Source organism: Eriocheir sinensis, chromosome 29 (assembly GCF_024679095.1).
Source record: "Eriocheir sinensis breed Jianghai 21 chromosome 29, ASM2467909v1, whole genome shotgun sequence".
In the NCBI taxonomy this organism is placed as follows: Eukaryota; Metazoa; Arthropoda; class Malacostraca; order Decapoda; family Varunidae; genus Eriocheir; species Eriocheir sinensis.
Genome location: NC_066537.1, coordinates 12195592 through 12219460, shown reverse-complemented (window position 1 = coordinate 12219460; position 23869 = coordinate 12195592). Strand labels below are relative to the sequence as shown.

General features: G+C 41.3%; 2 protein-coding genes and 1 pseudogene across 11 annotated transcripts in view; 2 read left to right on the top strand and 1 right to left on the bottom strand.

The window, feature by feature from the left end:
• Window positions 1-23869, bottom strand: part of LOC127005071 (nascent polypeptide-associated complex subunit alpha, muscle-specific form-like) — a 172115-nt gene that overhangs the window by 59040 nt on the left and 89206 nt on the right. The window lies entirely within an intron of this gene.
• LOC127005072 (putative neutral sphingomyelinase) overlaps window positions 1-23869 on the top strand; it is a 110104-nt gene that overhangs the window by 83152 nt on the left and 3083 nt on the right. The gene's annotated exons all lie outside the window — the stretch shown is intronic.
• LOC127005073 (putative neutral sphingomyelinase) lies at window positions 8326-23749 on the top strand (annotated as a pseudogene).

Below are 23869 nucleotides of genomic sequence, written 5' to 3'. Positions count from 1 at the left end.
CCTTTTCGGCCTTTAGAAGGAGTTGATGTGAAGGTGCTGGAAGCGTCTGAATACCGACCATATTCTGCTTAACATTTCAAGCGCCTCTAGCTTTTACATTTTGGACACATGGCTTACGCAAGAATTGTTGGCAGTTTTAGCGAGCATAGTGAGTTTGACCAAAGCCTATATTACCATGACCATGAGAAAAACTGTATACCCAACCTCCCCAGTGAAACGAAACGCTGCTAAGCCTCTTAAATTAAACGTTTTCAGCGCCCAGACACACATTTAAGAAGGCTTTGGTAGGAGTTGTGGGCCTTCTCCATGCCGGGGTAGTTTTTGAGGCCCCTGGGTTTGATATAATCTCTGTTACTGCCGAACAAATAAAAGAGATAAATTAAGAATAAATCACTTCCATCAGTTCTCGACCGTAAAATTTAAAAAATAAGATGAAAAAGATAAAAATTCTGTAGTAAAAAAGACATATACCAATAACAACACAAAAACATAGAAAAAAGATAGTCGCCTGGACAAATGAATCAAGAAGGACATGACAGGATCGAGAAAAAATATAAAAAGTAAACGGAAAAGGAAATAAAAACAACCAGAGCGTGTTCCGAACAGAGCTAGACAGGAAGCATATTTTCCCTTCATTATACCGTCTTTTTTTTATGGGGGGGGTTAAGGCGGCTGTGATGGGTGAACGTGGCAACAGAGAGAGAGAGAGAGAGAGAGAGAAACTTCTCTCTCTCTCTCTCTCTCTCTCTCTCTCTCTCTCTGGACAAATCCACCGGAAGCTGACGCCAACTTCTTATTTCCTCGTGTGGAAAACCAAGGCCAAGAGAGAGAGAGAGAGAGAGAGAGAGAGAGAGAGAGAGAGATTTAAACATAAGAACAAGAACATAAGAAACGTAAGGAGTCTGCGTAAGAGGGCGGTTGGCCTATACAGGGCAGCTCCTGTACACTCAACCTGTACCTCCTGCATCCAGCATGGCTTTATCTAACCTCATCTTGAATGTATCTATGGTATTGGCACCCACAACTATGGCTCCCAAAGCCTGTTCCATTCGTCCACCACTCTATTAGTGAACCAATTCTTGCCTATGTCTTCGTTGTTGAATCTGAATTTGTCTAACTTAAACCATTGCTACGCGTCTTACCTGGCTCTTTAACTATCAAAATCTTATTGACAGCCCCGTTATTAAAGCCCTTCTCATCCATTTATGGACTGATCAAGTCTCCTCGCAACCTTCGCCTTTCTGAAAGAGTGTAGATTTAAATGCTTCAGCCTGTCGATTTACCTGTATCCTCAGCTCAGGTGAGCTCACTCCCGTAATTAACTCGACAGACAGGTAAGCGCATATTATAACCTTCTAACGCTACTTCCTCCCTTCATCCCGTTAACGCCTTACTTATATTAGGTAGAGTGACTGCTTTTACTCCTCAGTTCCTTCGTTTTCTTTGCTTCCTCACCCCCTTTCCTGTGTTGTGAAAGGAAACTGTACTGTGCAGGGGATGCTTAACTGAATGTGTGTGTGTGTGTGTGTGTGTGTGTGTGTGTGTGTGTGTGTTTCGTTGTAGCCCTTATATACAATCAAAGTGTACAGGAGTTTCAATACTTTCTTTACTCGTGCTGTCTATCTCAATACCTACCTCAGAAAAAAGCAATGGCCTTCTTCTATTTAGGAAACTAGATGTAATTAATTTACTGACGCGCAATAAGTCCTCTTTGGAAAAACAATAACTACTATAAATGCTATTCATGACCTTGTGTTTCTTCCTCCGTTCATGATCAAAGGTCCTCCATGTCCAATATTTTCCTACCCCATTTACTGCTTTACTTACGAGAGGCGAGGAAGGAAGAACGTACAGATTATTATAGTGTAGTGAAGATGGAATGCTGATGGGTTGGCATGCCGTGACGTGCTGCCCGTGTTCCATGCCGTGAAGGCCGCCGAGTCAACATTTCTATAATAACATCCGTCATCTTCCCTGTGTTTGGCTCTGGCAGGCCACAGAGGACATAAGAACATAAGAACGTAAGGAGTCTGCAAGAGACCGGTTGGCCTATACAAGGCAGCTCCTCTAATCCCTAACCACGTATGCCTTACCTCGCTATCCATGACTTTATCTAACCTCTTTCCTTGAATGTAACCAACATCTATGGTATTGGCACCCACAACATGGTTGCCAAGCCTGTTCCATTCATCAACCACTCTAATGACGAACCAATTTTTGCCTATGCCTTTGCTGAATCTGTATTTGTCTAAATTGAAACCATTGCTATGTGTCCTACCTGGTTCTTTTACCACCAAAATCTTATTTACATCCCCTTTACTGAAGCCCTTCATTCATTTATAGACTTCGATCAGGTCTCCTCGCAACCTTCGCCTTTCTAACGAGTGTAGATTTAAATGCTTCAGTCGATCTTCATAAGGCAAGTTTCTCACCCCCTGAGTCATCATTGTCATCCTCCTCTGTACCGATTCTAACATCTTGATATCCATTCTATAGTAGGGGCACCAGAAGTGAACTGCATAATCAAGATGAGGTCTAACTAGTGCTAAGTAAAGTTGATGAGAGAAGACTCCGCCCTCTCTTGGCCGCGAGAACACGAGAACGAAAAGCAACACCGGCGGAGAATATTGACAAAGAAAGTTCTCAGAAGAGTTGAAAGTGCCGTCTCGCTCGTGTCACACTTCTTGTTGAGTATTCTGTGCGTCGCATATCCTCAAACTCTTCGTCACCTATATGTACCTCCTCTTGGTTCTCCCTTTTCTTCCCTTTCCATTATTTCTCTCGTTTCTTCTCCTTTTCCTCTTCTTTCTTCATTTTTTTCTTACTCTTACTCCTTCCTTTCTTCATGTTCTCCTTTTGTATCTCCCTAATTTTTCCTTCCCCTTATTCCTTCCTTTCTTCTTGTTATTCTTCTTGTTTCTACATCAACCATAAAAGGCTCTCGTAGTAGTTGTGGGGATTTCCATTGGAGGTTTCATGGCCCTGGTGGTAAAGTTCTGCAAGGCCTCAGCGCCATGGACGGGAAAACACTCAAGGGAACCCGATTAATTTTGTGACCTTCGAAGTAGTAGACGTAAGCAGAGCCCCAAACTTTCGACCATAGAAGGCTGGGACTGTGATCTGTAGCCTACGCCGCCCATAAAATCATATTCCTTGCCGGGTGATGGGTTGTCTTGGTCACTAATATCCCAAAGTCTTTTCTTTCTTCACGTTGTCAGTTTATTCATTTCCCAACGGAGATGAGCACCGGGGCCACGCGTAGCTATAGCATATGGCCCCAGCTTTGCCTTTACCTTGCCATTTTCATCTCTTCTATTATTTTCTCCCATCGGTTTATTTTTCTCCTCCTTTTTGCCTTCCTTTCCCTCTTCTCTTTTCCTTTCTTTATGTAAGCTATATGATACTTATTTTTTTCTGTTTTAAATATAGGTCTCGTCCACTCTTTCCCTACATTTCCATGCAACTCCATCTCCCCGCCTTGACTCCATGTGAATGATGATGGTCTTGGCAACACTGTAACTCTCAACAACGGTAAGGTTAAGATCGGTGCATACGCTATATAGCTGCGCGTGGCTGCGGTGCTCATCTCCGTAGCATTGGCCCTTAATTCGTATCTTATTCCTTGTTCCATCGTGTTAGTGTCGCTAGAAAATTTGTTTATGTGGCTATTTGAAAACTACTTCTGGCATATCTTAAATTAATTAAAAAAAAAATACTAGAAGCGGCAGTACCGATCCTTGAGGTACTCCGCTTTGTGTGTGTGTGTGTGTGTGTGTGTGTGTGTGTGTGTTCTCTCTCTCTCTCTCTCTCTCTCTCTCTCTCTCTCTCTCTCTCTCTCTCTCAGCATAATGACTGGGACCAATTAAGTTAACTGTATATACTTAAAAGACTAAGAGAGAGAGAGAGAGAGAGAGAGAAGAAGAGAGTGTTGGCTTCCTGTGCAAGATGTAACCTGACTCCATCCATCCTTGCATCTCGCTCCCCCTCATAAAAGCTGCCGGTTCAAGGTCACTGGGAAGAATAATAACATTGTGTTCGTGAAAGTATAAAAAAGAACATCACCAAGGGAAATAAAATAGCTAGCCTGCCCGCCCGTGAAACCTTGAGAGACAGGAAGTTACTAATTATAGGCTGTACGTTTTCAGTTTATATCGATAACACTTGGGATTATTATTATTATTGTATACGTTATGGAAGTTAAATATTGTGTTGTATTAATGTATTGCTGTCTCCTAACCCAGAAAACATGATAGACGGGAAGTTATAGGCATGTTATATTAGGCTACCACGATTTCAATTCATATTAATAGGCTACCACTTTAAGATTGATATTACTAGTATGAACGTTTGGAAGTTAAAATATTGCGTTGTATTAATTTATTGTCTCCTACCCCAGAAGTTAGGCATACTATATATATTAATTAGGCTACCACGATTTCAATTCATTTTAATAGGCTACCACTTTAAGATTGATATTACTAGTATGAACGTTTGGAAGTTAAAATATTGCGTTGTATTAATTTATTGTCTCCTACCCCAGAAGTTAGGCATACCATATATATGAGGCTACCACGTTTTCAATTCATATCAACAGGCTACCACGTAAGATTGTTATTGTTATTAGCATGAACGTTTCGAAGTTAAAATGTTGTGTTGTATTAATTATTGCTGTCTCCCGACCAAGAAACCATGAAAGAATGGAAGTGAGGTATAATGTCTTCAATCTACATATCAAGAACACTAAATTATTATGAGAATACGCGTAGAAGTTGAAATATTGTTATGTATTCAATAATAGCTTAAGCTTATGCAGATCGTAACTTAAACTCCGTCATAAGTTAGAAGGAAGAACTGAATTAAGCAGAGAAAAAAAAATAATGAAAAGAAGGGAGTGAGAGAAGGAATGGAGGTAAAGGAAGAATTGGAGAAGGAAGAGACAAAACATTAAAACCATGGAGGGAAAGAAAAAACGTTGTAAAAAAAAATAGATAAGAAAACGAATAAGAAAGAGAGAGAGAGAGAGAGTGTGGAAGAACTGAATTAAGCAGAGAATAAAAATAATGAAAAGAAGGGAGTGAGAGAAGGAATGGAGGTAAAGGAAGAATTGGAGAAGGAAGAGACAAAACATTAAAACCATGGAGGGAAAGAAAGAACGTTGTAAAAAAAAATAGATAAGAAAACAAATAAGAAAGAGAGAGTGGCCAGTGTTACCATATTGAGGACTTCCCCAATCGAGTCAAGGGCCCTTCCTAACCCCTCTCAGCCACACACTAGCCAGCCCAACCCTTAAATAGCCCCAAATACCACCAAAGGACATTCAACTTCACCTCTTAACTACATGTCAGTAAATTATGCGGCTTATGAACGCGTGTAACTATGCATCAAACTTGTTATTGTTATTTCAGCGTATATATTTAGTCATTTAATTATGTACATGTGCAATGGAAAGTATAAGTTTTTCACACAGTTGTTTACAGGTATATTCTAAGCAAAGAGAGAGAGAGAGAGAGAGAGAGAGAGAGAGAGAGAGAGAGAGAGAGAGAGAGAGAGAGAGAGAGAGAGAGAGAGATATGAAGTTGATGGTGAAGTAAGGAAAAAAAGAGAAAGGAAAAAGGTAGAGGAAAGGAAAGGATGGAAGGAAATCATGGAAAGAAAATGACGAAATGAGAGAGAAAAAGAATGAAAAGAGATTAGAGAGAGAGAGAGAAAGGAAGAAAAAAAAGAGTAAGCATAAGATTAGAATGGAAGGAAATTATAAAGAAAAAGGACGAAACGAAAGAGAAAGAAAAAAGAGAAAGCAAGAAAAATGAGAAAGAAAGACAAAGAAAGAGATTGTAATATACGGTAGCATTGCACATGATCAACAAGTGGTCTTCCCCATTTGTACATTTATCTAGTACGCTCCTGGAAGTGACTAAGTAGATTCCGTCCTTTTCCCCGTAACCGAGGTGAGTCCGCGAGCCTTACCACGAACACGCTCCCCCAAGGCCGGTTAGCACACACCTTTCCCATCTATTGCAATCCCCCCTTCCTCGGCCCTTCCCTTGAGATCGATTCCTACAAAGTATCAGAATGCCGGATAAAGTTGGGGGTATGCGATAAGCTCCTCGTGGCCTCAGTGCTCATCTTCGTATCACCTGTAGGCATTCCTATTAACTCTCCTTTTCCTTGACCTTTCCCTTGAAATCGATTCCAATAGTGTATCAGTATGACAGACCATGTTCTCTATATACAAGCTAAGATGGGAGATATGCTAAGCTACGCGTGGCCTTAGAGCTCATCTCTGTATCACCTGTATCTGTTTGAGCTCTCCCTTCCTTGGCCTTTCCCTTGAGATCGATTCCAATAGTGTATCAGTATGCCAGACCATGTTCTCTATATATAAGCTCAGGTTGGGGTATAATTTATGCCAAGCTGCGCGTGGCTTCAATGTTCGTGATCTGTCACATTTATCTATGAGCTTTCCACGAATTACTTTCACGAGCTAGTGACTGCCTCCAATATATCGATTCCATCTGTAAGTGTCAGTATGGTTTAAACAAGTCAAGAATATAGCCTTTGGAAGTGAAGTTTGGGGAAATAAAAGGAGGCAAAGGAAGTTTGGAAGCTGCTGTTGTTATTTTTGTTGTTGTTGTTTTATTTAGTTGGAAAAAGAAGCGAGGGAGAGAAAGATAATGAAGAGAGGAAGAATGAGGCAGGAAGATAAGGAATGAAGATGAATTAAAAGTTGGAGGATGAAAACGAAGAGAAAAACGGAGATAAGAAATACGTGCAGGTGTGAGTATAAGAGGGAAAGGAAAACAGGAAAAGAAAAGGAAAGAGAAAGTGGAAAAACAGGGAAGAAAGAGAGGAACAGTAAGGAGTGAAGAACGAAAGGGAGTTAAAGAGAAAAAGGGAGGAAATAGAGGGAGGGAGGAACAAAAGAGAGAGAGAGAGAGAGAGAGAGAGAGAGAGAGAGAGAGAGAGAGAGAGAGAGAGAGAGAAACGAAATCTATAGAAAGTTGTGAGAGAAGGGTTTTACAGGTAGTCAGCAGGTGTTGGCCACTTGTTGAGCCTCTTAAGAACGTTGAAATCAGTGACATCTATATAGCTGTTGGGCTAGTTTGGGCGGGAACTCGTATAGCCTTGATTCTTGGCCGTATGAGGTTATTTGTTATACATCAAGCGTCGTGTGATAATTCTTACTAAAAATAATCAAGCAATAATGAAAGAAAGGATGTTGAGCTCCTATGGTAGGCTTGAAAGTAGTGAATCTATAGCTATATTGGGCTGGTTTTGGTAGGTAATGTTTTCTGGGTAGGCCTAATTTTCTGCTTGAAGCGTTCCGTAAGAATGATTATAAAAAAAAGTAAGAGAACAAGGAAAGAATAAAATGGGCGGGTATTATATTCGTGGTCATGTTGCCTGTTCGGTTTCGAGGTTAATATGTACACTACACCGTAGGACATAATGACTAAAAAGCAAGCAGAATATCAGCGGGAGGCAGCCCAGAATACTAAGAACTTGCATAACCAATACGTACAGATGAACTTGTAAAGGGCATGATTGAAATATTAACTCAGCTAGAATGGGAAACAGACCAAGAATCTCTACATCTCTACACTTTTCTACTCCTTGTTGGGTTTTTTTCTCGTTTTTTAGTACTTTATCGGGATTTGGATATCACTATGAGGTTCTATTCTTCACTGATATAATACTACGAGAATAGAACCTCATAGTAAAATCTAGCCCTCGATACTGCTAAAAAAAAAAAAAAAGTGTAGATATGTAGGTATATATATGGGGAGAGAGTCTTGGTCTATTTCCCATGTTCTACCTTAGTTAATATTTCAGTCATGCCCTTTACAAGTTCACCTATATTATATCAGTGAAGAATAGAACCTCATACCGATATCCAGACCCCGATAAAGTACTAAAAAACGTAAAAAACAAGGTAAAAAAAAATGTAGGGCCTAGATATAGAGATTCTTGGTCTATTTCCCATATTCTAGCTTAGTTAATATTTCAGTCATGCCCTTTAACAGCTCACCTACATTATATCAGTGAAGAATAGAACCTCATACCGATATCCAGACCCCGATAAAGTACTAAAAAACGTAAAAAACAAGGTATAGAAATTGTGTAGGGGCTTGATGTAGAGATTCTTAGTCTATTTCCCGTATTCTACCTTAGTTAATATTTCAGTCATGCCCTTTAACAGTTCACCTATATTATATCAGTGAAGAATAGAGCCTCATACCGATATCCAGACCCCGATAAAGTACCAAAAAACGAAAAAAACAAGCTGGTTCAAGGGTAAGGGTTGCCACTTTCCCACACTTGGCATCACTGCGAGACTCTGAGGGAGGAGAGGCGGGCAGGAAGACGGTCTCCTCCTCCTTTTCCTCCATATCTCCCGCGCCTCTTCTTCCACCTCCTCCTCCTCCTCCACACAGGTAAATAAAAGCCTAAGGAACAAATACACACGTGGAACACACTAATTAAAGGTCAAAATACCCGTGAAAAGGTGTAAAAATCGTGGACTTTTCTGACAGTTGCTTGGGTCTTCGTCGTTTTTTTAGGGATTTGACCTCCACGCAGTTGCTCTTTCCTCTTATTTATGTTGATTTATTATTATTTATTCATTTTCTTACCTTTTGTGACCATCTGTGTAGTTTGGAGATGGACAGAGAGGTTGATATTCGCGTTTCTTTGTCATAACGTGAATACAAGGAAATCTAACCCGTATTTTTCCCGTTATTTTTTTTTATTATTTTATGTATTTATTGCTTTTTATTCATTTTCTGTTTTATTTAGCCACTTGTGAAGCTTGGAAGGGGACAGCAAAATTAGTATTGGTATTTCTTTGTCATGCGTGAATACCTGCTAACCAAACCCGTATATATCCCGTTATTTCATGTTTTTTACGTGTTTTAGGGTCAAGGATATGTTTTACGGTGTTTTATTTGCATTTGCCCCGTTTTACGACCGTGTGTGAAGCTTGGAAGGGCATAGAAAGGGTTACAATAGTCTTCCTTTGTTATACGTGGAGGTAAGATTTCAAGACATATATATTTAGTCTATTTTTGTTGTTTTCCATTTGTGTTGTGTTTTAGGTGTGTTTTGTGTTGCTGTCCAGGTGTGTTGTGTTACCTGGCAGCTGTGATGACGTGGAATGCAGTGGAGATTAGCCTAAGAGCACATCATCCTTAAGCATATTTGATTAGTCTAGATCTCTCTGCTTTTCCCTCTTCTCTCCTCTCTCTCTCTCTCTCTCTCTCTCTCTGCATCATCACCCCTTGGTAAAGCTACAGAATCACACCCAGTTCAATATAGTAGACAAGGGTGCCACTAAACTCATGTACTGCCATTCCCTATTTTCCTAAACTAACAGAACCATATTTTTTCATCTAATTCAGCACTCAATATCTGTTTAAGTAGCAACTATCACGGCTAAGAACAGTAACCTATTGCTGCTAAAATGCTGACCTATCACCGCTAAGTCAGGCGTTCAGATCTCAGAAACAAGCGATATGCAACAGAAACTAATGAAAATGATTATGTTAAAATATATAAGAAAAAAGTAGTGTCAACCATCAGAGTGAGTTAGCTCTAATTTTGGAGTCCTTATCCACCACAGGCTCCAGGACTAATGTGCTGGAGATTAGGTTCAGGTTCAGGTGTTGGTCGGGAAGTATAGCCTTTGCAACGGCGCTTCCCTATCTTGTTTCTCTTCTCAATCAGTCAAGTTCCTCAGTTGGTGTTCCCTTTTCATCCACATCTCATACACTATATTCTTCAGCTCTGAGGCCATGTGCAGCTATAGTGTGTGCTCCCATTATGGATTGATAGAGTGGTGCTAAGCCTCAATCTAAAGTACATCAAGAACTAGGCAATGATAATATTCTGACAGCAATTTCTAAGTGTATAAGGACTGCATGAAAAAATACAGAAACACCGACAGCCTAGTGAAACTTAAGTAATCTTAACCCACTGAAATAGTAACCTAGCCCCATTGAAATAATAGTGACTCCTCCTCCACATTTGTTTTGGGTGAGGGACAAAAATCAGCAATCATAACTTAGTCACATATTCTCAAACATATTGAATCTCACATGCCCACATTTGATAAGGCATTCTTAGAGATTGGGGGTATTTCCTTTGGCAGTTTTATGAGCCTTGTGATAGTCTGACAAGGCTTCTGTGCCATGAATGTGGAAAATACAAGAGAACCCAGTCAATCTCCTTTGTGGCCTTTGGAAATATTTGTTGTAAAAGCCGAAAGTGGCATATGTCTCACTTCGATGGATTCGGTGCATTTTCTATTCTAAACATTTTGATATCAATGATGACAGATATACGACACTGACGATAGATTTTTGAGAACTGTCATCCTCCCCACAAACCGAGTCTGGAATACTGTATAGTGTATTGTATTGCCTGAATTTGCACAGACCATTGGAGCATTGTAACCCAACTAAACACATGCTCATCATCAAAAGGTATGCATGGAGTAGGCTGCTCTACCATTACCAAATGTACTAAACTTTACCACATGAATCATAATAGTACATCCATCTCCCATACTACTCCACTCACACTCACTCTTATCTGTGTTATCAGTAGCGTTTGCAGTGGCAGCTAATGTGTCTGCGCACGTTCCCAGCTGTCAGGTGTGTTGCTTCCAAAGATTGCATTGTTAGGTCGCAATGTTGCCATTGCTGAGGCGCCTCTGATGTTATTTATTTTGTTAGCTTCTTTGAAAATTGTTCTCGCTTTTAAATTTTAGATAGTTCCTTTTTATTTAGAGAGAAAGGGAATTATGGTAATGTGTAAGAATTGCTTTGAAATATAAGATAGCAGTTATGGAGAGATTGTGAAGGAGAAGAAAGGGGGAAAATATGTAGAAGGAGGACATAAGAGTTTGTGGTCAGGTGTGTTGCTTCTGAAGAGTGTGTTGTTAAGGTGTAGTGTTGCCATTGCCGAGGCACTTCTGATATTTGTTTTTAAGTTTCTTTAAAAATAAGTTCTCGCTTCTAAATATTATGTGGTTGTTCCTTTTTATTTAGTATTTTGTGGCATATAAAACTTCAATCTGATGCTATTTATTATGTATGTTTCTATTGATGATATTTCTCACCTCAAAATTTTGTATACAGTAGTAGTTCATTCTTATTTACTGTATTTTAGCGTATGAAATTTAAATCTAACACTACTATTTATTTTGTGTTTGTTTCTTCATTGATATTTCTCACACAGTTTGTATGCTGTAGTTGTTCCTTTTTATTCACTCTTATCTCGATCATATATAACTTCCCTGAGACACAATTCAGATTAATGAACCTCTACTCTTAAGGGTTAATTTTTCTACATTTCCCATATTCTTGTCCCCCATGTCCTTTTCTCAAATATTTTTTTCCTTTCCTTCATTTCCTGGGAGCCATTTCATGTTCCTTCATCCCTGAGTGTTTTTCCCCCACAGCAAGATTCTTTTTTCATGTGTGTGTGTGTGTGTGTGTGTGTGTGTTTTCCCATGATTAGAGTTCCTGTTCTCTTCCTTTTATGACTTGTTTCACAGCCACTTCACAGGCAGTTGTATTTTCCTCCCACACACAAAGGTACAAATAGTCTGCCTCTCTCTCTCTCTCTCCCTGACCATCTCTCATTCCCTGTCTTTTCTTTATCTCACTGTCTCTCATTTCTTCCTCCTCACTATCAGTATCTCCTTTTGCAAGCACTTGAGTTCTCACCAAGTCCTCGTCTCTTCTTGCAAGCCTTCTTATCTCTTCTTACTTCCAGCAGCTCTTAGTAAGTCCCATAATTTGCTTGAATCTCTATCTCTCGTATAAACTCCGGCATTTTCTTTTTCCTTACAGACTCATAATTTTGTCTCATCCCTCTTAAACTCTTCCATTCTCTTTCCTCTTCTTAAAACATTTTTGTTCTCTGTCTAACAAAATCTCCTGTCCTCTTTCTTACATATGTTCTCCCTCTCTTCACAATCTCTCCATAACTTAATTTTTTCATAGCAACTCCTACACATTAACACAATTCCCTTTCTCTCTCATTAACAAGCCTGCCATTCTCTTTTCCTTCTTACACACTTCTTCACTCACCACAACCTTACAATCATTTTAGTCTCATCTTTCTCTTAGATTTAAAGTTTATGTAATGTGGATCACAGGGTCTGTTTATGGTGAGGACATCTGTATAAATCTATGTAAACTTCCCCAGGCTGCCCATAAGTAACCACAGTGTCCGTGAGGGCCGTCGAGGCAGATGACCGTCTCCGAGCGTGCCCAGAAGGACTCCAGCATGGCCGTGGAGATCAAGGTCCTCACACTCAATGTCTGGTGAGTCTGGGAAGGGGAGGAGGATGTTTGGTGAGCCTATGAAGAATTATGTGTATTTTATTATTATTATTATTATTATTCACAAGGTTCACAAAGCTTTTTTCTGTTTCTTATTTGTTTATTTTATCATATGTTTATTTTGGGGATGTGTGAGTGTGGGTGTGAAGGGAAGAGGATGTTTGGTGAGCCTGTGAAATAAGAATTGTTACTTGGCTTTAGTTGAGTTCAGAAAGTTTTTTTTTATGCGAGTGGAAAGAGTGGGAGTAAGGATTTTTATTTCCTGGATCAGTGGCCTTTTTTGAGTCTGTAATTGTGTGGTATAGCATTCACTTTATTATTTGTATTAGTTTTACCACTAATGAATAAAATATATCTCTTTTTGGATGCTGAAACAAACTACAAACCTTAGCATCATGCCATTATGCTTCTCTGTCCACAACCTTGGCTAACACAACCAAAAATAGTATAACCTTACTTCACACCAAACACAACAAGAGTCTCATGCCCCACACCACCCACAGGGGCATCCCGGGCATCTCCAAGGACCGTGAGGCGCGCATCGAGGCCATCATCCAGCAGCTGGTGACGGGGAACGAGGAGTATGACTTTGTGTTCCTGCAGGAGGTGTGGTCCAAGGCCGACTACCACATCATAGCATCCAAGGTGTGTATTTACAAGTTATTTGTCACTGGATATGATCACTATTTTGTGCAGATTCATCCATTCATCCTTAACTTTGAATATTGATCACTTAAATTTCTCTGCCATCTCCTCAAAACCAGTTACATTCTGTCCTCCCTGTCCACGAATCACCCTAACCCCCTTCACTACTGCCACCTTCACCATCTAAGAACCAGTTATATAGTTATTCATCTGAAGAAACAGTTACCCTTTGTCCTAACCTTCCTCACTACTATCCCACCTAACCTTCCTCACTCTTTCCTCCCAACCTCCCTTACTACCTAAACTCCCTCACCTGTCTTCCTCACCCCCCTCACTACCACCATAAGTAACACATCCTCCTGACCACCTTCACCTTCTTCTCTTCCTCCCGCAGGTGAACAAGCTGCTGCCCTTCTCCCACACCTTCTACAGTGGGTGCATGGGGTCCGGCCTGTGCGTGCTCTCTCGCTCCCCCATCACAGAGGTCCACTTCCACCGCTTCGCCCTCAACGGCTACCCCCACAAGATGCTGCACGGGGACTGGTGGGGCGGCAAGGGGGTGGCCCTGTGCCGCACCACCCGCCATGGAGTGCCAATCCTGCTGGCGAACACCCACGTGAGTTTGAGTTTCGGGTTTGGGGTGCATTGATGATTTAGTGGGTTATTCGTTTTTCGTTATTTATTTTTACTTTTTTCCTTTGTTTGTGTATGTGTGTGTGTGTGTTCCTTGTTTTTTCTATCTTTTCTGCTCCTTGTTTTTGCTATTTACTTATTTTTTACCCTGTTTTTTCTTCTATTATTTATTGTATGTGTGTTTGTCTTATTCTTTCCTGTCCCTGTTCTTTGTTCCTGCTCTTTATTTACCTATTTGTTTTTCTTTTCTATTCTATGTGTATGTGTATGTGTGTGTGTGTGTGTGAAGGTGTTGTATTTTTTTCCACCTGTGTCTGTGTCCTCATTGTTTCTGCTCTTGTTTATCTTTCTCCTCGTAGATTCAATTCATCTTGTTTTTTTATTTATTTACAGTTTTGCATTGCTGTTAATGTATGTGCGTTTGTTTGTTTTGTTTTTGTTATGTTGTTGTTGTTGTTGTCTTCCCTTGTAGTACTGTATTGCTTCTTCGTTGCTGTCGGTTGTTTTGTGTTGGCCTCGTAAATGTTTGTTTGTTTCATTGCATTGTTTTTTTTTCCTTCCTGTGAATTGATATCCTGTTGTTAAAGTCTGCTTGTGCTTTTTCTTTCTCCCTCTCTCTTAATCTCTCTCTCTCTCTCTCTCTCTCTCTCTCTCTCTCTGTGTCTCTGTCTCTCTCTCTCTCTCTCTCTCTCTCTCTCTCTCTCTCTCTCTCTCTCTCTCTCTCTCTCTCTCTCTCTCTCTCTCTCTCTCTCTCTCTCTCTCTCTCTCTCTCTCGTCCCAACCTTGACCACTTTTTCTATTAATAATCCGCTACTCTTTACTGTACATCACACTTCCCATTCTCTCTTTGTCTCTATCTCTCTCTTTCTCTCTTGCGTGTCTTGGTATGATTTTCTCTCTTCCCTTCATTTCTCTTTCTTTCGCTCTTTTTCAGGCATGTGTGACGTGTATGTTGTCACTTGCCGAGCCTGTCTGTGTATGGTTCTTGTATCAGCCTTGCCACAGAGGGCCTTGCTGGCAACTGTTTGTCCTCCATGTCTTGAGGTTATGTCAGAGTCTTATCCTGTCATGGTTCTGAGTTGGTGTGTCAGTGATTTGCAGGTCCTGGGGGCAAAATCACATTGTCAAGGCCAGTTAGTAAAAGGTTTAATTCAGCTTGGTAACAATTCACTAACTATGGTATTTGTTTAGTAGGGGGAATAACTCAGCTTGCTAAATATTTGTGTAGTAAAGATTTTAAAGCCATGAGGTATAAAATGTAGCACCCTTAACTGTTTTCATCATAGTATACAGTTATTTCACTATGGCCTATTGAAAAACCAAAGAGCAGAGAGAGTACAAATTTGTTCTTTTTAATACTGGATAATTACTACACCCTCCCAGATTTCATTAACCTGATGATAATGATGATGAAGTTGTGGCACCATGAACATATAATTGCTACACCCTCCCAAACTTCATTAACCCTGACGATAATGATGGTGAAGTTGTGGCACCATGAACATATACCCCAATTGATCAGTCGGTACTCTTCAAAACTCAAAATAATATCCTGCCGATGTTATGGTCCTACACTTAAAAAGACTCGAGCTTGCTGCACACCCCTAACACTGTCTTGATCTTCATCTTACATCACCATATTACAACAACACTACATTAACCCAGTAGCAGCGGGGATCATGTTTCTTAATGGTCCCTCTAAGCGAGAAAATGAGAAAAAATCATCACACACAATCCGTTTCATGATATATATCAAAGCATTTGGGATCAGTTTATGTATCATCTATTTTGGGGGGTTTATATCATGGCACAAACTTGGCCCATCGCTGCTACACGGTAAAGCCACAAATTTGGCCCGTCGCTGCTACCGGGTTAATTTGCCTAACCATCCAGCATCTCAGACTCGGCTGCATGTAGTCCGAGTCACCAGGCCTAGCAATGTGATTTTGACTTTGGATACCACAAGTTTTATTTTTGTTTTGGTTCACCTGTATTGTCCTTACGTATTACACATTTGGTCAGTGTGGTTCTTATGGCATTCACATATATCTTGCATTGTGGTATAAAGTGTTGTACATCTCATGCGTATATGATTGCAGACGAGGAAGCTCCTGACCCTCCTTTTCCATTGCAGTTGATAATGCTGAGTGATCTCTTTCCCTGTGACAGCCTTGTACCCTCCCCTTTATCCTTCCCCCAACACCCTCCTGCTGGGGATGATGTGGCAGGTTGTTCAGGTCTTGCCACCAGAACACTCCTCCCCCAACATGCTTCTGGCTTGGTTAATTATCTCTCCATGGTTCCCTTCCTTATTTACCCTCAAAACAGCTAATATATGACGTTATACAACCCTGAAAGCTTGAAGTAATGAGTGTTCTGCTCACCATGTTAAGTAAATCTACAGCCAGTCAGAGGCCAGGAAGGATCAGTCACCAAGAGGTTGACACAGCCAGTCAGGGGCAAAGACTCATTCCCTTGCTTGCTGCACTCTTAACGGCATCACTCCACATCTTATTGTGTATATTGTACAGTGGTTATCGATGCCTGTTTCTCAGTATTTCAATTTTGACTGATGCCTCACTGTTGCATATACCTGCTCCTTATTATGCACCAAACCGAATTCATGCTAAATAGAAAAGATTGTTTGAGAATCTTTAATATGCCCCTATTTCAGGTCAGGATCTGGAGCCAGACCTGAATTAATAATTGGTAAATGATTTGCCTTGAATTGACATTCTCATGCAAACAGTCTTTGCTGATTGGAATTCTTTGGTGGCTGGTAGACTACATAAAGTTCTTGCCTGTGGCAGGTAAATGAAATGACTGCCTTTCAGGGCTGTAATGCTAACCTTCCAGTCTCAAAATAGTCTCTGCGTCATTCCCTCTCCCACCGTCTATCTCCCTCTCTCCCACAGTTCATAAGCTCCCCGCTCCCAAGCAAGGGTGTGTGCACCCGCCTGTGTGGCTCAGGCCCAGGGAAGGAGGTGGAGGAGGAGAGGATTCCCATAGTGAATAAAGTAGCTATCTCATCATTACCTTCACCTCTCCTTCTTCTTTGTCTTGAGGCTGACTAGAGAATGGTGCTTTATGCCTCTCCCTCTCTCTTTTTGGGTGTGTTTGTGTGTTTTGGGTGTAGGCTTTATTTGATGTGTGTCTTTTGGTAGTATTCCGAGTTGTGTTCTGTATGGCTGTCTGCACCACTGTATGCATTACATACCTTTTCTTCTTGCCATGTTTGCTTCCATTGTCGCCAAGAGCTCTGGGCATTTCCTGGCTCACACTCATTCACTTTGGGCTCCAGTTGTGGTTTAATTGTTTAATTGATCACTCTAACATCTTAGCAGTCTCTCCAGCCCCGCCCACCTTTCCTAAGCACCTGATTCTTGAGCCTCTTACTGGGTCATTGCACATGTGTGTGTGGGCGGGGGGTATATCAGAAGGAAACAATATCGGTGTGAGTGTTTGAAGTCTTAGAAGTTTCCTTAAGAGCAGTGTTTCTCATCGCTGTTATTAAGGTCGCAACCAGACATAGTTTGGGAACTGCTACACCAAATCATTACTGCTAAGGGACCCTGTGACCCATTCACTGGTTACCTGCTCAACAGTGAACACCTGTGGAGATAAGTGTATATACACACACACACACACACACACACACACACACACCTCAATCCTTGCACTGTTCATCAGAAATTCCATACCCTGACATGTCATGGGAAAGTTGAACATGAGTAACATGTCAAAACTGTTTAGTAAAAAAGACACTCAGTTGAGGAAATACGGAAATCCTCAAGACCAAACGTTTAGAAGCTGGATGTAAATGTTTGAAACTTTTCACAGTGAGTCACCACATATGTGACATTGAATTCACAAAGAGCACAGGTGTGACAGCATTACCTAACCTACCTTGCACTTGGTCCCTGTATTCAGCCCTTCTTCCACATTCCCTTTCATTGGTACACGCAGAATGAGCAGGTGAAAGAATTCCAATGCTTCTTTCTCATTTGATGAAAAGTTGTAAGTTCCCAAGAGAATGGTCCTTATCCTTTAACCCTCCATATGTTTATTTACCTTTTATGAAGTGCAAAGAGTACAGAAGCAGCGTGCATTGAAGGACCAGTGTCAGGGACCATCAGGGTCATTCATTTCTTTTTCTTCTTGGTCAGGTTTTGTTTGTAATTTGACTGACTTCCCTTTCCTTCATATTGCCTGCTTACTACTACTATTGCCATTTCCTGAGATTTTTTTCTTATTTCTGCTGTTTCAAATCTTAAACCCTTCCTCCTAACCAAGACCCTGTTGGCACTTGCCTCATCCTCTTGCTTCGTGGATTGTGCTTCCTTCCTCCCTACTTTTTATATTCTCTTTATTGTGACAAGTTACATTTTATAAAAGTTCTTAATGTTTAGTAGAATTTCTTATGCTAGTAATTATTCTTGCATATTCGAAAAAAAATAATAAACAGTAACTGGGAATCATTCATGTATCTAACAAAGCACAAAGAGTAAGTAGAATTATAGTTATTGATGCACTGGACAAATAAAACCCAAAAGTGAGTGAGACAGCCAGCTAGACCAACCGACAGACAGACAGGACAAACAGCTGTGGCCCCGCAGTGTTCGTCTACGTGTGGATTGCTGTTGTTGTTGTTGTTGTTGCATGAGGACTAGCACGGCACCTTGGTAGTGAGCAGTGAGTGGGTGGTTGTGTTTCCAAGGAGCCGTCCCTTCCTACACTGAAGCTCCAAGGATTTGCTTCACTCACTGTCAACAATTACTCTCTATACTCCTGTAAGAAAAAGATAAACTCCCTAAATTTGTAAGGGCCACTTTCACAGTTCGACACGATGGGTTAGTAAGCCTCCAAACCAGTGCCAAAGACTGAAAAATTCCTTGTGTAGTGTTTCGTGTTTATATTTAAGTTCCTAACCATTGTGGAGTGTGTAAGATTGAATAGTTTGGTTTGGGTGATAACAAAGCCTCTGTGTTGGACTGTGAAACTGGCTCACATACTCCTTATATTTGTAAAAGACAACTATTAAATTCGTAAAAGTTAACTCCCTAAAGTTGGCCCTTAATTGTTCTTGAAATTTGACTTTCACCCGGGAATACCTTAATGCTTTCCTTTACTGATGTTGAAGAGTGTTCCAAGAGTCATCCCTTCCTTGTGTGTGAGTGAGGCTCCTCCACTGTTTCTTCTGCTCACTGAAGGGTTAGCTTGTCAATCTGTGTGCTCCATTCCAGTTAGTACTCGCCTCGGGAAATGATTACATACTCTCGAAGTTTGAGTTGATGTATAAAAATGAATTGTGCAAAGTAAAAATATAAGTTTAATCAAGGTTTTTATTTTAGCAATTCTATTTTTAATACTTCAAATTTGAGCTATTATCGAAATATAAAATCAATGAGCATTTTCTTTGACAGTATCATATTTAAATAACTTAATTTCACCATGATATGAGTGCCAATTGCAGTGGTAAACACAAATTGACAAGCGCACCCTAAGAGGACAGTAACACTTATTTGTCATTAACGTGAGCCCTTGACCTTCACTTCCTTCTTGCCATAGTTAAGATCCTCCAAGGAGATTACAGTTTATGGAAATTAATTAGACTGAAGTAAATTTCCAACTGCGCCAGATATAAACATTTGCCTGGGTATTCCAATTAACAAACACCATCACCTCCGCCACCCCACACAACAGTTCCACGCTGAGTACGACCCGCGGAACGACGAGTACGTGCACCACAGACTCACGCAGGCCTTCGAGACGTCTGAGCTGATCCGCTTTGCCAAGAAGTCCGAGGAGGTGCTCATCTTCGCCGGCGACTTCAACTGCACACCCACCGACTTCGCCTACAGGATGGTGAAGTTCTATGCAGGCTTGGTGGACACATACACTGACAGTCCTTCTAAGGTGGGCCAGCCTGTGTGTGTGTGTGTGTGTGCATGTGTGCGTGTGTATTGTTTTTGTCCCCCGTTTTTTCCTGAGTGTGCGTGGTTGTGTGCGTGTGTGTATTGGTTGTGCCCTTTTTTTCTGAGTGTGTCCATGGTTGTGTGTATTTTTTTTGTTCCCCTTTTTATTGAGTGTGTGTGTGGCTGTGTGTATTGCTTTTGTTCTACCCTTTTTTTAATTCTTAGTTATTACTTATTTTCTCTTAATTTTCATATCCCTGTCTGCTCATTGAGGGGAATCTGATTAGGTCTATATCTTTTTTTTTTTATGCCCTTTCAATATGTTTTTTTCTCATTTAAGGATCACTGTTTTCCTCCTTGTTTTAGCTTTCAGGTATAAGTAACTCCCATAAATTTCTGCTTAGAGTTTACATTTAAAGAAGTTCCATTTATCTAAGAAACACAATTTTATTCCATATATGCAATTAGAGTCAAGGTAGTTCAGTAAAATTTCTACACTTAGTTCTTATACACACTGACATTTTCCTTTACTGACACTCCTGCCCTTAGTTTCTTTTACACCTGTTGTCTTTCTGCCGCCTTACTGATGCTGCTGCCCTTCCTCAGACCCCTGGCTCATGTGGGAGACCAACCTGGCCTTGACCAACAGCTACACCAACGTCAAGACTCTGCTCACCAACCCCTCCGGCAACAGGATCGACTACATCTTCTACCAGGCCTCCGCCACACACAAGGTTGTTCCCACGTTTATATATCAATGAGGAGTCAGAGAGCAGGAATGGGGTAAATACGAGAGTTGTGCATTCAAATACAAATACTTCAAATTTCAACGAATATGAATTCTAATACACTGAAATGATTTTAATTTGAATACAGATACGTCTTGAAAGTATTTATGAATACATTCATGAATATTTTTCATTGAAAAATACCTTCTTGACATAACAGGGTATAGCACTGTTCTAAAGTTATGCAACAGTAAAATGAGCTCATGAACCTGTTCTACACATGACAATTACACGTCTGCCCAGAAGGGTAGAATTTTAAGGAATATACCCAAATACAGTATTTGAATGTATTCAAATACAAATACCAAATGCACTCCAGCCCTGGTTGGATTAAGTTAAGGGTAGCTTCAAACACATGATAGCCAGGAACTTGTGGTATAAGTTAACTAAGAATGACCTCTCTTTGTTGTTTGAAAAGTCTCATTAGTAAGGAAGCATATATGAATTTTCTGAGTCAAGACCTAGAGTAACTGTTTGGGGTTTTGTTAGGTTAAATTTAGGGTCTCTTCAAGTACATGACAGCCAGTGACTTTTGTTTGATAGAAATCAACAAAGAATGAGATCACTTTGTTATATAGAAAGTCTCATTAAGAGTAAGGAAGCATGTATGATTTTTCTGAGTCAGTACATATATATGGTAACAGCTTGGGGCATGATTAGGTTAATAGAGTCTTTTCAAACACAAGATAGCCAGAAACTCATACCATAAATTAACCAAGAAAGACCTCCCTTTGCTAGACAGTAAGTTTCATTACTAAGGAAGGATATATGATACAGTATAATGTATTTAATTAATTGACAGCCAGATGGAGGTAGCCAGATCTTTATTATCAGCTTCATAGCAGTCTAGACATAAGCATTGATGAATACATATGTACATCTCTAGTCTGTCCAATCTGTATACATCTCTAAGCCACGCCCGTTCCCTTAGTGCTGGAGATTTAGTAACAGTTATTGTACGGTGATCTTGGACTTTTCACTTATTTTTTGAGATTATTTTCCCTTGCATCCCCATTCACTCTTGTAATGTACAGAGATTGCAGTGTCTGAGGTAGCTAGTGGTTTCAGGTTCTTAGACATTGCCCAATCACGTACAGTTATTAGAGGATGACCTTAAGGAGGAAAGATAAGGACATTTTCCCATAGGTCATTTAATTAATGTACATGATTGGGCTATGACTGAACCAACAAGTATAGCTACTGCAGCCCTGCCAGGCATTGTAGCCACTGTACATTACAAGCAAGGGAACATATTTCATTGACACAACAAATAACTGTGTATCTTAAGGATTATAACATTCCATGCATAAAAAGTGGGTGTGGACAGATTGGAAATTAATAACAACAGGATGGAAGATGTCAGAACTTTATCCTCAACAAAAGATCTACAGTCTTGTATACCAGAGATACAATGATAAGAGATCAATTGTGTAGCCTCTTCCACACTGCATATTTCCTCCTCCACCAGTACATATCCTGTTCTTCACTCTTGGATCTGCTTTCTCTTGCTTCCCTTCTGTATGGTAAAGGTAAGTTTAGGGCATAGGCCATAATAGCTGTGTGTGGCTTCTTTGCTCATCTCATTCCCAGTGGCCCTCGAGTCAGTACACAGGGCTAGTGTGACATCCAGGTTACCAGAGTTTACCTTCAACCAGCCCAATAGGGAGGATTAACAGATGGGTGAGCTGTATGTCAACTGCCTGGGCTGGAATTTGAACCCAGGCCTGCAGATGCATAGCTAGGCACACTAACCACTGCACCGTGGAGGTGTGCATAATTCTCAAATGGATCCAGATTTGCATCCACATCTGTAATAAACACTCCTTCATGGTGCTGTGGTTACTGTGCCTAGCTACAAACCCATAGGCCCAGATTCTGGCCAGATCAGTCACCTCGCAGCTCACCCAGCTGTTTGTCGTTCTCCCTTTAAGAATGGTCAATGAATGGGTACCTGGGAAAAACAGACTGTGGTAACCCAGATGTTACACTGGCTCTCACCTACCACATAAGGGCCAATGCAACTGATATGAGCTCATAGGCCGCACGCAGCTGTAAGTTTATGCCCTCAACTTTATTTTTACCAAGGAGCCATTGCTCTGGCTGGTCTTACAGTCTGCAGGTGAGCGCAGAGGCCTTCTCAGGTGTGATGAGTATTCTTTTACAGGTGAAGACCAAGTTGTGTGACCAGCCATGGCATGGCGAGTGCCACAGCGGGACTTCAGCTTCTCCGACCACGAGGCTGTGCGTGCCGTCCTCACCCTCACCCCTGTGAAAGGTTAGCACTTACAGAACATTCACAATTCATAAATTCATTTTTGTCCTGATCAGGTTTTTTGAGATTGTTATACCAGTGAAAGATTGTAATATACATCGAACACAAGACTTTTAGATCTTGACCCATGTCCACCTTGCCACAGACGAGGACGTGAGTGAAAGTATCACTGAGCTTCAGGCGCAAACCGACGCACTGCTGGAGGGGTCAGCAGTGTGCGAGCAGGGCATGAAGAAGGTGGCATGCAACAGGCGGATCTACCTCACCCTGGCCGGCCTGGTGCTGGCACTGGAGCTTGTCTACCTGGCCGTGCTCTCCCTGGACCTCTCCGTGGGGGCGCTGGTGGGCCTGTCCTTGCTCTCCATGGCTGGCATGCTGCTGCTGGCCTTCCTCCTCCACATGGGCACGGTGTTCAGCCACCTGGAGTACAGCGGCGTCCAGGCCACTCGACTAGCCATCAGGTGCCACCTCGAGAAGCTAACGGAGAGGAACGCGCAAGTGGAGCAGGAGAGGAAACGCACGTCATCCTTCATCAAGTAGCTGCAGGGGGCCTCTTGGCTGTCACCCCATGCAGCGCCGAGGACTGCCGGTGACCTGCAGAGACAGCACAACTGTTAATGCGAGTGTGACAGAGTAATAGGAGGCTAACCGTTTGCTTCACCTTTACTTGTATGGACAACACGTGATAGTGAGAGAGTAATGATCTGGGAGAGTGGAGTGAGTGCATGATGACTGTTTGGATGCTGGAAGGTAACTTATAGGTTTTAAGAATCGTCTATTATTGCCAGTAACCCCTCTAGTGACAGGGAGAGGGTTACTGATATGGGCATGACACAACAGGAGCAACTAAGGCCAAAACACACATCTTCAGGGACAAGGAAAGCCAAAAAGACAGACCGAGTGAACATGTCAGCAGAAAACGATGTACTGGAGGGGGTAACCGAAGGACACAGGAACCATGAAGTTACAGTGAGGAGCCAAGAAAACACAACGCAGCCACAGAATCACCTGCCGCTGCCATTGTGTTTCCGTGCACCGAGCATTGCCACGCTCACCAGTAGTGCCGTTGGGGCCACTTAGTCTCCCCGCGGCGTGTAACCCACGACAATAATTCACTCGTGATAATAAAAGTTGCTTCGATTCCTATTCCAAATACACTTCGTTGATTCCTACGCCTTCCCGTGCTCTTCCCCCTTAATGGATAAACTTCCCTGCTGCATCTGTGTCAATTTTGCCTTTATCATCTACATCTCATTCTATTCCTAT